This window comes from Mercenaria mercenaria, chromosome 12 (assembly GCF_021730395.1).
Source record: "Mercenaria mercenaria strain notata chromosome 12, MADL_Memer_1, whole genome shotgun sequence".
NCBI classification, from domain to species: domain Eukaryota; kingdom Metazoa; phylum Mollusca; class Bivalvia; order Venerida; family Veneridae; genus Mercenaria; species Mercenaria mercenaria.
The window spans coordinates 34600197-34612670 of record NC_069372.1 but is presented as its reverse complement, the minus strand read 5'-3'; positions in this window follow the sequence as shown (position 1 = coordinate 34612670).

Here is a 12474-nt window from a genome sequence, read left to right as displayed (position 1 = left end):
TCTGCAGGGGATAAAAATCAATAGCATTCATCTGATACTTGCGATATGAAAACAACTTAAATGTTTTTAGCAACAAATGTAAATATAAGGACACGAATTTAGTGCATGGATATGTAAAAAGTCTCATTGTGGTTTATATCCATCTAAATGCTGAAGGTCAAATGTTAAATATGTGCACACAGACTTGGCAAACATACACACAAAATATAAGATAAATGAAATAAAGAACACAACTGAAACACATAAACACAAAACATATATTAAATAAATGCACAACCTTTGAAAGGTAACTGCCCGCAATAAGAATCCTTTAAAAATATTCCCTAGGTAGTTATAAGTAACTGACACTGACACACATAAAAATAACAGGCTTCATACACATCCTGTATAGGATTAATTGTTTGTAAAGGACCTTATTTGCAAACGAAGAAATACTAAGTCTGTTTCATTTACTTGCATGCTAAAGTTGATCTGGAGACTCAGTAAACCTTCTTCTATTTTTTCCTTTTTTGAATAGCAAGTGTTTTTGTAAACTGTCGCCTCAGTCACAATCAAATGCATTTTTTTGTTTCACTTGGGGTCAAAAATAAAAGTTTGTAAAACTCTTTTATTTTGAAATGTTAATTTACCATATACCTTGGTTCTACAAAAACAATGGTAGTTGTCTCTGTCCTATAGTTCGACAATATTTTTTTTTCGATATAAAGATGAATCTTCAGGGAAAAAATAAAACAGACATGACCATTTTTAAAGGACTGTTTTATTCAAATAACTCTTTGAGACCCAACAAAATTGTTACCACATGATAAGGTACATAAAAGTAATGTAGAAAACCCAAAAAACTAATAAATTACACAAAGATTTGTACTTATTATCTTCTTTTGAAGTTCAAAATTCCAGAAATTTTTGTTTTCTACTTGCTTTCAGTTTTTGCATACCTTTTGAAATGCATTTATTCAACTCAAATATGTTATTTTCTAAAAATTCAGTCATTTCTCTTTAAATAATGGTCTCATTTTTGTGATTACGACTATGTTTGGCAGAGATATCGCAATTTTGAAATGAAAGCCGAAATTAACTCAAAAAGTATACGGACAAGACATCATCGCCAAGTGCTTTCTACATAGGTTTTAGAAGACAGTCTTTTAGTTCTGTTGAACTTTTTATGTTTAAAATGATCAAGAACAAGTAAATAACAAACAAATTTAAGAAAAGAAGTATAATTGACGGTCTTCGGAATGTGTCTTCGAATAATTGAAGGATTTGAACAACTGTGACTAAATCAAAATGTCATTATGTGACAAGTTCTGTGCTATTGCTTACATAAAGTAGGACTAATTGTTTTCATATTTCACTATATACTAAAAATAATGATGCTTGGAAGGATCCTCACTGAAATAGGCTGTTAAAATATCTCCTTCAGCTTGGTGTCTACGGACAAGACATTTGACCATAATTTCTGTCTAAAAGACAGATAGAGTAATAATGTTTCTGATCAATGCTCATGCATTTAATGTTCTTAAGAACTGACCTTGCAGCCTGTTATGTACACCATTTAGACTATGTTTATTTATCTGTAATAACTTTTAACCTCGACTAAACAAAATAAACCACAATCTTCCTGAAATTGGATGGTGGAAGAAACCACCTGACTAGACTTTGTTGAGGCAAATTATTTACATGCTGTTATCAACCATATCAATCAAGAAATGGTACAGAAGTATAAACACAAAGTTTAACATGAAGAACTCTATGAGTTCATCTAAACATGTTCATTAAAGTAGAAACGTGAAAAAAGTAGGAAGAACTTATAGCTGAGAACAACATCTTATAATAAAAAGATTACAACTGTGTCTTAAATGGAAAACTAATGAAACAAACTCACTTGCTGACTGCTTAAATAGCTGTATGTTGTAAAATACTCATATGACATTTATTCTGTGAGACCCATAACTCAAACTAATATTTTAAGTAGTCCTGCAAAATAAAATTCCTGTGAATTTTAACCTGTTTACAGAATAATTAAATGTTCACTGTGATAAGCTTTTATCACTTAGTTTTGAGTCAGCTAATGACTTACATATTATGCTTTTTTCTTAAAATTCCCAAGATACATTCTCTTTTTCTAGCCAGTAATATTTTTGATTAATATTGACCTTTTTCTATTATATAAGATAGTATGACCGGAGACAAAGTTTTTTAATTATCTTTTTATCACATTTACTTCTTTTTTTCATGTTATCACCTATATTAATATTATTTTCTTGGAAAAATACTAGAACAAATGTTAGTAACTCCAATCGTAAATCAAACTATGATTTCAAAATTCTAGACCTCTGCCTCTGATGCATGTGGGGAAGTTGGCAGTTACTTGCAGAGAACATGTTTGTACAGTACAGAATCAATAAAAAATTGTTAAGTTACATAACTGAAATTCTGTTGAAAAAGGGCATTAAACCCCCCAAAAACAAACAAATCTAAATAGCCCTCATTTTTGAAAGGGAGAAAGCTGCAAGGAGACTACGGTAATCACGTAGTAAATTGCTTGTAATTTCTTTTTTAAGATGATTTAAACTGCTTCAATTTTATGTGATTTCAGTCAGTTACAGAATAAAAGTTGATAGGCAAATGAATAGAATGAAATCTTGAAAACCAATCACCATTATATCTTGGTCCTGAAGAGCACATAAATATGCCATCTTGAGTGGATTATAACATAATGTTTAAGTTGAAAGTGGACAGCCCACACCATGTCTAACAATAGATCCATACTCCACTAGAATATGACCAAATGTCAAATGATTTTGCTTCTATCTTCTCATTCTTTCTGTTTTACTACTAACTTGTAAAAGATTGGGTTTTTTTGCATTTCAGAGTCTCTTGATTTATTTCAAAGAACTCTTGATATATTTCTAAGGTCTAGTGCTGGTTTTTATTGAAAACAGAAAATATATTGAATAGTATTTGCATAATGTCTTGTCCGTAGACACCCTCATTGCATGCCTTGTTTTAGCCATAACAAAGGGAGGGTTAGAAAGAAATGTATTATTCCTTTTTTGATAGTTTTTAACATTTATATAAGTCATGTATAAGATTAAAACATATTCTATATCCATTGTACTGCCCAGATTCAGATTGTACACACAAGAATAAATGGGTAACATTTTGCATTTGGAAGAAGTAAGTTTCATTAGAAATATATTTATTCTATATTTTGTATAAACATTAAGTGTGGTATATCATTGAAACTTGATAAATAGCTCCAGTATGATTTTATAAATGATATTTGTCAAAAAACCTTCGTTTCTTTAGTGTCTACGGACAAGACATGTGTTTACGGACAAGACATTTTACAATTCAACAACTATTTATATCTATATAATCCAGGTTAATTCCGTCTAATGTTTATCAACTTAGACACTATCCTAGCAGCTTTCATACCAACAGTGATTAAACTCTAATATTGTATCCTTCACAAAGAAAATAGGTGTCTACGGACAGGACAGAAAAATTGGCGCATTTATCATTGTCTGTTCAGAGTCAAATTTGAGGAGATAAGAAACTTCCACCTGAAAGAATGCTATTATTTTCAGAAGAAGGTATACTGAAGTTTACACAGAGACAAATAAGACAGTAAAAAAAGAATTATTTCATAATGAAATCACATATCTGATATGAGGAAGAGCAAAAAGGCAAAATATATAACAAAACGGTCATGTCAGTCTTCAGTACATATCTTCTGTTGTGGGTGACATAGACAGTTGAAATAACTTGCAGCTGAAAGAAGACGAATTTTCCTGTAAACCTAATAGCAGAAAAAGGTCTTGCTGGTTCAGGTTTTAATTAAAATGAAAAGACAAAAAGCACATTTTTTAAGGTGAAACAATATAACGCTGAATTTTGGCCTTTTTTCTGTTATTAGACAGCATGGCGTTCATTTTATATGTACATCAGCTACCTGATAGTAGTTTTACCTGCAACTGGGTAGTGATATGTAACTCCTGAAGTGCTGAAGACAGAATATATAAACATGCACTTTTAAATTTGGGTGTATAACATGGAGCACCTAAAAAGTATGCATTTGATTGTGACTGAGGCGTGTATATAAAATCAGCATTTTGTTGAGATGCCCTGAAATCTGATGGCCAGACTATCAGAGGTATGTCAATTCATTCATTGATATTTTCCAAGAAGATGCACATTTTTCTCCAAGCCTTGCTCCATCCCTAATTTGAAAGTTTGAGTATCCTGAGGATTTTCTGTACTCCAATAAATATAATTCACTTTGGCTGAAAAATTCATGGAATAAAATTTAAAGGCTCTCCGCATGGCTTTCATCAAATGTTGTTAACTGGTGGCTAGCCTTTGGTCATCAGAGATTTTCATCTGACCCATTAACTTGACAGTCTAAAATAAAAGAAAATTTTAAATATGTACAATGAAGTTATTCGTACTAGTTATCATAATTTCGAATGACCAAATGGTTTATTCATGACATAGTTACACTTCATTGTAATAAACTATTTAAAACAATGAAAAAATAGTTATGTACATACCAAGCATGTGCTTTGGCAAAAAAAAACAAGTATGTTTCCGGTGACCCGACCGACCCTAATTTTAGCCCCCGACCCTAAACTTTTTTTCGGACGAAAATTTTCGGGTACGAAAAAAATTATATGCTCTCTTTTAGGAACATCGGATCGATGTACATTCACCGAGCTGTTTGAACAAGTCCACCCGCCGACAGGCAGTTTCTTGTGAAGGATCTGACAGTTCTTTATTCACATTCATCGTATATTGACGAGTTAAATTCTGGATAGGACGAGTGGACTTCGCTGTATACCGGTAATTTTCCATTCCACGAGCACGTGCGACCTATCGTAATATCTAATTTACATCGCCATTACATCGCCGTTACTTTTGTAAGTTTTGTTTATCGACACGTACACAAAAAAACGCGCGTAGTGCATTCATTTTCTAATATAATCGCTTCAAATTTTCAACACCGCATGAGAAGTAATACAGTTTGAATTTTATAATAATTTTAATAAGACGTCGACAAAAATGTAGGCAAAATTCTATAAAAACGGCCGAATTTTCATATAATCACTTGTAAAATTTCAAACAGCGCGATCTTAATTACTTATTTCTTTCTTAAAGTAAATAAATGATACATAATATGGTCATAAAATTCAGACTTTTGACCAGAAAGTATAAAAAAAAAAACAGAATTAAAAAATCTTAAATAATGAAAAAGCGGCAGCAATTTAAATACATGGAGTAAAACGATTTTTCGCAAACAGATTTCTGTTAGCGCGGCAGAATAGGTTACGTGACCTCGTGAATGTAAATAGAAAGGTGGCTTTAGAATAAAGCAGTATGATGTTGTTGCGGTTTTTAATTAAGTTTTAAATGAGTCTTCGTACAAGTATTATTTTTGACACGACACTTTGTAAGATATTCTTCTCTAACAATAATGTATCAATAATGTAAATTCTTTGAGGGCAAACAGGTCACAGAATCCAGTATAATCGTTTGACACATTTACCCGTCAATTCATTCATGATATTATACATTCGCTTTTAAAAAATTAAAGAAGAAACTTTTTTATTGATTTCTTCTCAAGAATTTAAAGAAGCGAGGCGGTACGATCAAACAGTGATGTTTCACGTGGCGCGAAAACATGACGTAATGCCATGACAATCTCGGGCAACTATGCCGTGCTTTGATCTCCACTTCAGACGCCATTATACCGACACACTTCTTTTAGCTCTTTGGAGGGTGTTAATTAATGATGAAAACAAGGCCAATTACTTAGCTTATAACAGAATAATTTCCGATTATTGTTTGTTTGTTTTTTCGCTTTCACAACGGGTGTGTGGATGATGATAATTGTGTTCATAATTTGGGGACACTTTTCAAAATAATTATTTTCGGGAAATAAGTCTTGAGAAAATGAAAATAACTAAATATTTTATGCTATCCTAACACTTTAGAAAAATACGGTAGGGGATAGACTTAAATTATTATTAATATCGCTGCAGTTATTTTGGAGAGCAACTGGCTGGTGCTGCTGACAAAAATAGAGGAAAGAAAATAAAAATGTCTGCTGTATGAAGGAAATTTAAGAAGAACAAATGTGCCACCTTAAAAAGGAAATGAAGTGTACAAGAGAACAGTATTTGTCTACTGTGTGTTACATTTAAAATTTACTTATTGTGCATGTATAATACTCCAGGCTTTCATACAAGTGAACATATTATACATGTCAATTATAAGGGCAAGTGACTGTACACTAAGGGCGAGTAGATTTTAGTGGTTACTAGTCCTGCAAGGCGAGTGGTGTGAAAAAAATTTACACCCCTGCCTTAAACATGACATAAAAATCATGATTTTAAGCTAGGCTTGAACCAACGGAAAACCAAAGGTGCAACTGTCGAAATATTCTGACGGCATGTTTAATAATTTGACTAAAAGCCAAAGGGTGTATAAAAAGCTGTGTATTTAAAGTGTATAGCATCTACCATCTACATATATACACTGCTACGAATTTGCCCGAAATATCGCTCTTTTTGAGCCAGGTAACCTCAAGGGCATGCATCATTAATAGATAATTATAATTACATGCATCTCGCTCTGTGGCAGGGAGAAATCAGCATGATAGTAAGCATGATGAGATAATGATCTGTAGATTGCTTATGATAAGAAGAAACACATTTCTCTTATATGAGTTTGCAATAGAAACTTATTTGTTTTATATACATAAGTAAAAATAGATAAACATTTTTCTTTTTAAAAACAGTTTTATTTTCCATTTTAGTATGATAATAAAATATTATTAACAAGAGTAATAAATTGAAACAAAGTTTTATCTGAGTACAATAGAAATGATTTATAAAGATATTTGACTATAAAACAATTGGTTAATGTATATATAAAAAAGACTTATTCTTAAGCATGAAATGCATGAATAGTTAATATATGGTGACACATTTCTTTTAAAAATGAAAATGATAAGAATTTCTGATAAGAACTTATTTCAATTGCTAAAAGTAAGATATGTGAACTGTGTATGACATTGATATATACATATAAAATATTACAAATTCTTAATACCCGGACCTATGTGTTGCCTTTCATAAATATTTAAAATGCCAAATCAAGGAAAAAAGATGACTGCGCCGGGAATCGACGCCAGACCGCCGTGGCAATAGAATTTTTCTGCTGTCGCTACCAATAGTGCTATGGAGGATTTAGTGTTCAACCCTAATGATGCTGTACGCGATTGATTGGTTCTGCCTTTGCGACCAGTGTAGATCATGCATGATTAGCTTGCACATCCGTGCAGTCTGATCAAGATCTGCACTGTTCGCCATTCAGTTCAGTAACGTTTTGTTAAGCACCCCTTTTAACAGGTAATGGTAATGTCATAATTGAATGATGGGCAATTTCATTGTAGAAATTTAGCAGGGTAAGGGTTATGTGCGTTGAATATAGATATTTATAATCGAGGGATTCTACCTCAAGTAAAGCGTTACCTTGAAACGATTTTAGACTTTTCATTGTAAAATTTAGTGAAAACAAATAATTCTCATGTGTTTCCGTGACATACCGTCTGTCAGTTATAAAGTTCTTAAGAAATAATAGTATTAATTTTCAGATATCTAAAAACTCTATTATTACTTGGCAAAAGATCTGGAGGACAGTGCCTGGCACTCCTGAATATTCCGCATAATTAAGTAAATTAATTTAATTGAGAAAGAGACCTTGGGTTTGCGCGTGACACTCGTTTGCAGTAATCATGGTAATGTTATTTAAACAAATACTGAAAATTGTCAGTGTTCTCAATACCAGTTATTCTTCATTCTGACTAAAAAAACTTTAAGAGATGTTAATATTTTCCAGTAGTCCTTAATTTTTACTAAATAATGAAAATCCAATACCAGCGTCCTTTAATTTTGAATATTGTTTACTGCTATGACATTAGATCAAAATACGCAAGTTTATTTAATTATCTATATATTCTAGATAATCAAATTAAAATGATAATTATGTTGGATGAAAAATTAAGATGACTATGATAAAAATATATCTTGCCACCTTGCAATAATTTTTAAATAACCTTTCAATCTCAAAATTATTTATATATAAAATGTTTTGACCGTGTTTTTTTTTATATATATAATCTAATCTTTTTCATTTCGCTGATTGTGGTTATTGATACATACACAGAATGAAAGGCAGCCTGTACAGATAATGTGATAACATAAGATAAGAATAATTAGTATAGTTGCAGTGGTGCTGACTTTATAATCAAGCTAATTGCTAGCAATCAATGCCCTCAGTAAGAACCTAATTAACACCTTGGTGTGAGAAGGAAAGAAATTTTGTAGTATTTTTGCTTTTCCTGGGCTTGTTCCATGGACTGGGTTCTACCCAGGTACCCACTTGTGATGAAACAATGCACAGTTGGGTGCCTAGGGTCTTCCTCCACAGTCAAAGCTGGGAAGTCCATATGACCAATAATTGTGTCGGTGTGACGTTAAATCCAACAAAAACAAAACAAAAATCTGCCCAGTCGGTTCAGCCGCCCATGATCACTGATCATGCACCCCAACAATTTTTTTTGTATCATTTATTTTCTATCATTATCTATTATCAAAATATGCAGTTTTTCCCTCACCCTGTCATTTGAGCCTCCCAGAATTTTTTTTTCATTCCTTTGCCATGCAGTTATATTTCTTCACCATTTTTGCCACTCATCAGTTCGGCGGAGGATACCAGTTCATTGAATGTGTGTTTCTTATGTTATACATGTTAGTGTAATATTTTTTCTTTTATTGATTTTGAAAATGGTAAAACAACTCATTATTTTGATGCCAACTTCACAGAATAAAGAAACGGAAGAAGCGCAGACCTAAACAAATACAGATAGCTATAGGACATTACTGTAGGTTACAGCAGAGAATTTGCACATCATCGATATTACATCTCAATCAATTTCCAACGCAAAATTCACAAAACTCATAGTGCGGCATACAGAATACAGATAAGAGTACACACAGTATAGAAATGTTTCAAAAGTTATGTTTATGAAAGTGGGTGTACATGTATTTCAAGGAGTTATCCAAAGTGTCGTTGAACTGTATATATAAAGAAAAAAGTAAAAAAATTGTCACAGCTGTGATCTTAAGAAATGCATTATAATGTGTACAGGAAGAAAATGAGATTCTAACTAGATGCATGTAATCAGAGTGGATATCTAAAGAAGGGACTGGGAAAGCATACAGGAGAGAAACGTTTAAGTGCCCTGTTTGTGTTTATGTTTCTAATTATAGCAATAATATGAAGACACATATGAGAACGCATACTGTAGAGAAATGCTTTAAATGTGATTTTTGTGACTTTGCTTCAGATTATATCAGTAGTCTGAACAGACATAAGAGAATACATACTGGAGAAAAAAGCTTTAAATGTGATGTTTGTGACTACGTTTGTAATAACAACAGTCGCCTGAAGATACATAAGATAATACATACTGGAGAGAAATGCTTCATATGTGGTGTTTGTGACTATGCTTGTAATCGCAGCGATATTCTGAAAATACATATGAGAATACATACTGGAGAGAAATGCTTTAAATGTGATGTTTGTGATTATGCTTGCAATGACAGCAGTAGTCTGAAGAAACATAAGAGAAAACATGCTGGAGAAAAAAATTTCAAATGTGATTTTTGTGACTATGCTTGTAACTGGAGCAGTAATCTGAAGAAACATAGGAGAATACATACTGGAGAGAAATGCTTTAAGTGTGATTTTTGTGACTTTGCTTGTTATGACAGCAGTAGTTTGAAGAGACATAAAAGAATACATACTGGAGAGAAATGCTTTAAAAGTGATGTGTTTGAATATGCTTGTAATGACGCTTCACTTTGAAGAAACATAGAGGTACATACGGGAGAGAAATGCTTTTAATGCGATGTTTGTGACTATGTTTGTAATTGTAATCGCCAACACTAAATCGCCCTTATTAGATGTATGCACGTATTGAGTGTACTAATTACTGACTAAAGGTTAGGGTTAGATTTAAAAAAGATTAATAGTGTACATTCAAAGCATGCTTACACTAAATGCGGGAAATTTAATGCCGACCAGCTCATAATTGGAGCGGTAGTCTGAGGAAACATAGAAGAATACATACTGGAGAGAAACGAAAGCTTTAAATGTGACGTCTGTGACAGGGGTTGTGCCTGATTATAAATACAACTTAATTAATTATAATTAACAAATCTGAAGTAATTAAAAGTAATTACTGAGACAAATGTCAATAAAAAATGTAATTAATTAATTACAGACTCAGATTTGACCAATTATTGTCAGTTAAATCTAATTATTCTTAATTAATGTGCCTCATCTACTAGTGCTGAGATGAAATTTCACACTGTAACGTAGTCATAATTTATACCTTTGGTGCTCTAAATAACAAGGTGTCAGCACCTTTTTGTATTTTTAGCTGGACTATTTGAAGAATAGGCGAGCTCTGCTACTCGCCCCGGCGTCGGCATGAGCGTGAGCATTAGCGTTAGGGTCACACAAATGTTAAAGTTTGCGTACCGACCCAAATATTTTCAAAGTCCATTGAGATATTGTTTTCATATTTTGCATACTTGTTTACCATCATGACCCCAGTCTGTAAACAGGAGCAGACAACTCTATCAAGCATTTTGACTGAACTATGGCCCCCTTTCGACTTAGAATATGCTTATTGTAATGTCAAAAGATTGCGTACCACCCTAAATATTTTCAAAGTCTATCGAAATATTGTTTTCATATTTTGCATACTTGTTTACCATCATGACCCCCAGTCTGTAAAAAGGAGGAGGCAACTCTATCAATCATTTTGACTGAATATGGCCCCTTAACTAATTACATTTGTTTTAATTGACTTTTGTGACAATTAATAATTACTTTCAATTATTTTAAATTTGTTAATTAATTAAATTATAATTATAATTTGGTACAAGCCTGCTTAGAATTGTACTTATTTAATGTTATGATAACTTTATCTTTATCTCTCTTATTTCTTAATTGTTTTGACTCAAACAAGCTATAATTGTCCAATACCTTCATCGATATTGGAGTCATTAAACACTCCAGTGACTGCTCCAGTTTCTTCAGATGTGCCCATTTTCACTATCCAGCATCAAAAGTGGCCATCTTGTAAGACATGAAAGGATACATACGGGAGAGGAAACCATTTAAATGTGATGTTTGTGATTATGCATCAAATCAATGTTCTTATCTGGTAAGACATAATAAAAAATTTGGATAGAAATCCTTTAAATATAATGTTTGTGATTATGTATCTTGCCAAATGCTTACCTTTTAAGACAGATGAGAATACATATGGGAGAGAAGATCTTTAACTGTGATTTTTATAATTATGCATTCAAATGGGTAATCTGAAAACACATATGGAAATACATACTGGAGAGAAACACATTAAATGTGCTTATCGAATGGGTAATCTGAAATTACATTTGACCATGCATATGGGAGAGAAACGCTTTCAATATGATGTTTGTGATAATGCACACAATAAAATCAGTAGTCTAGAGAGACATATGGGAAATATATAGGATGGAAATGCTTGGAATGTGATGTGTAACTAGTCAAGTGTAGTAGTTTGGAGAAAGAAAAATTAAACAATACATACTGAAGTAAAATGCTTAAAATATGATATTTGTAGTTTTGTATTTAATAAAAGAGGCAGTTTAAAGAAAAAAATGCAATTTCAAACTGGAGATGACTGCTTTAAATATATTCCTGTTACAATCCTGTAGTACATTAGATAAGGTAGTAATGACGAGCCAGTAATGATAATGTAATTAATTGACAGGAGGGCATGGTTAGGTGGTCTTTATCTAAGGTATTGGGCCCCTAATAGTAATGTTTTAAAAATAGCACTTGCTTGGTATATTCATGAAGTTGACCATGTTTCGCACTGTGTTTCAAAATTTTAAACAACTTTTTCCGTGCCGTTCTTTGTAAATTTTGTATGATTTATGGTATTTCCTCAAGCTCAAGTAGAGACAAATTTCAGTGTGATGGCCACTATCTAAAAGGTTTGTAGAGAATTCATTACAGCATTCATTAATTTTGATAAAAGAAACATCAAACTATTGTTAAACAATTATAAAACACAAAATAAAACTGTAAATTTCAATTTTTTCTAGGGAGCCTCAAGTAAACAGATTTAACGAGACATAATTCTAACTCCAACATTGAAAAAAATTATGGTCTAATCCTGTGGGTCTATTTTGAATTTTGCCCACTTTATTCAAAAGTAACCTTGGGGCAGAAGTAAAACCTTCTTGCATTTCTTCCACAATGTGTAATCTAAAGAATGAAGGCAAATTAGAGAACTTTTACCGCATGTAACTCAGTATTTTTAAAGACCCTCCTGATTCAGAG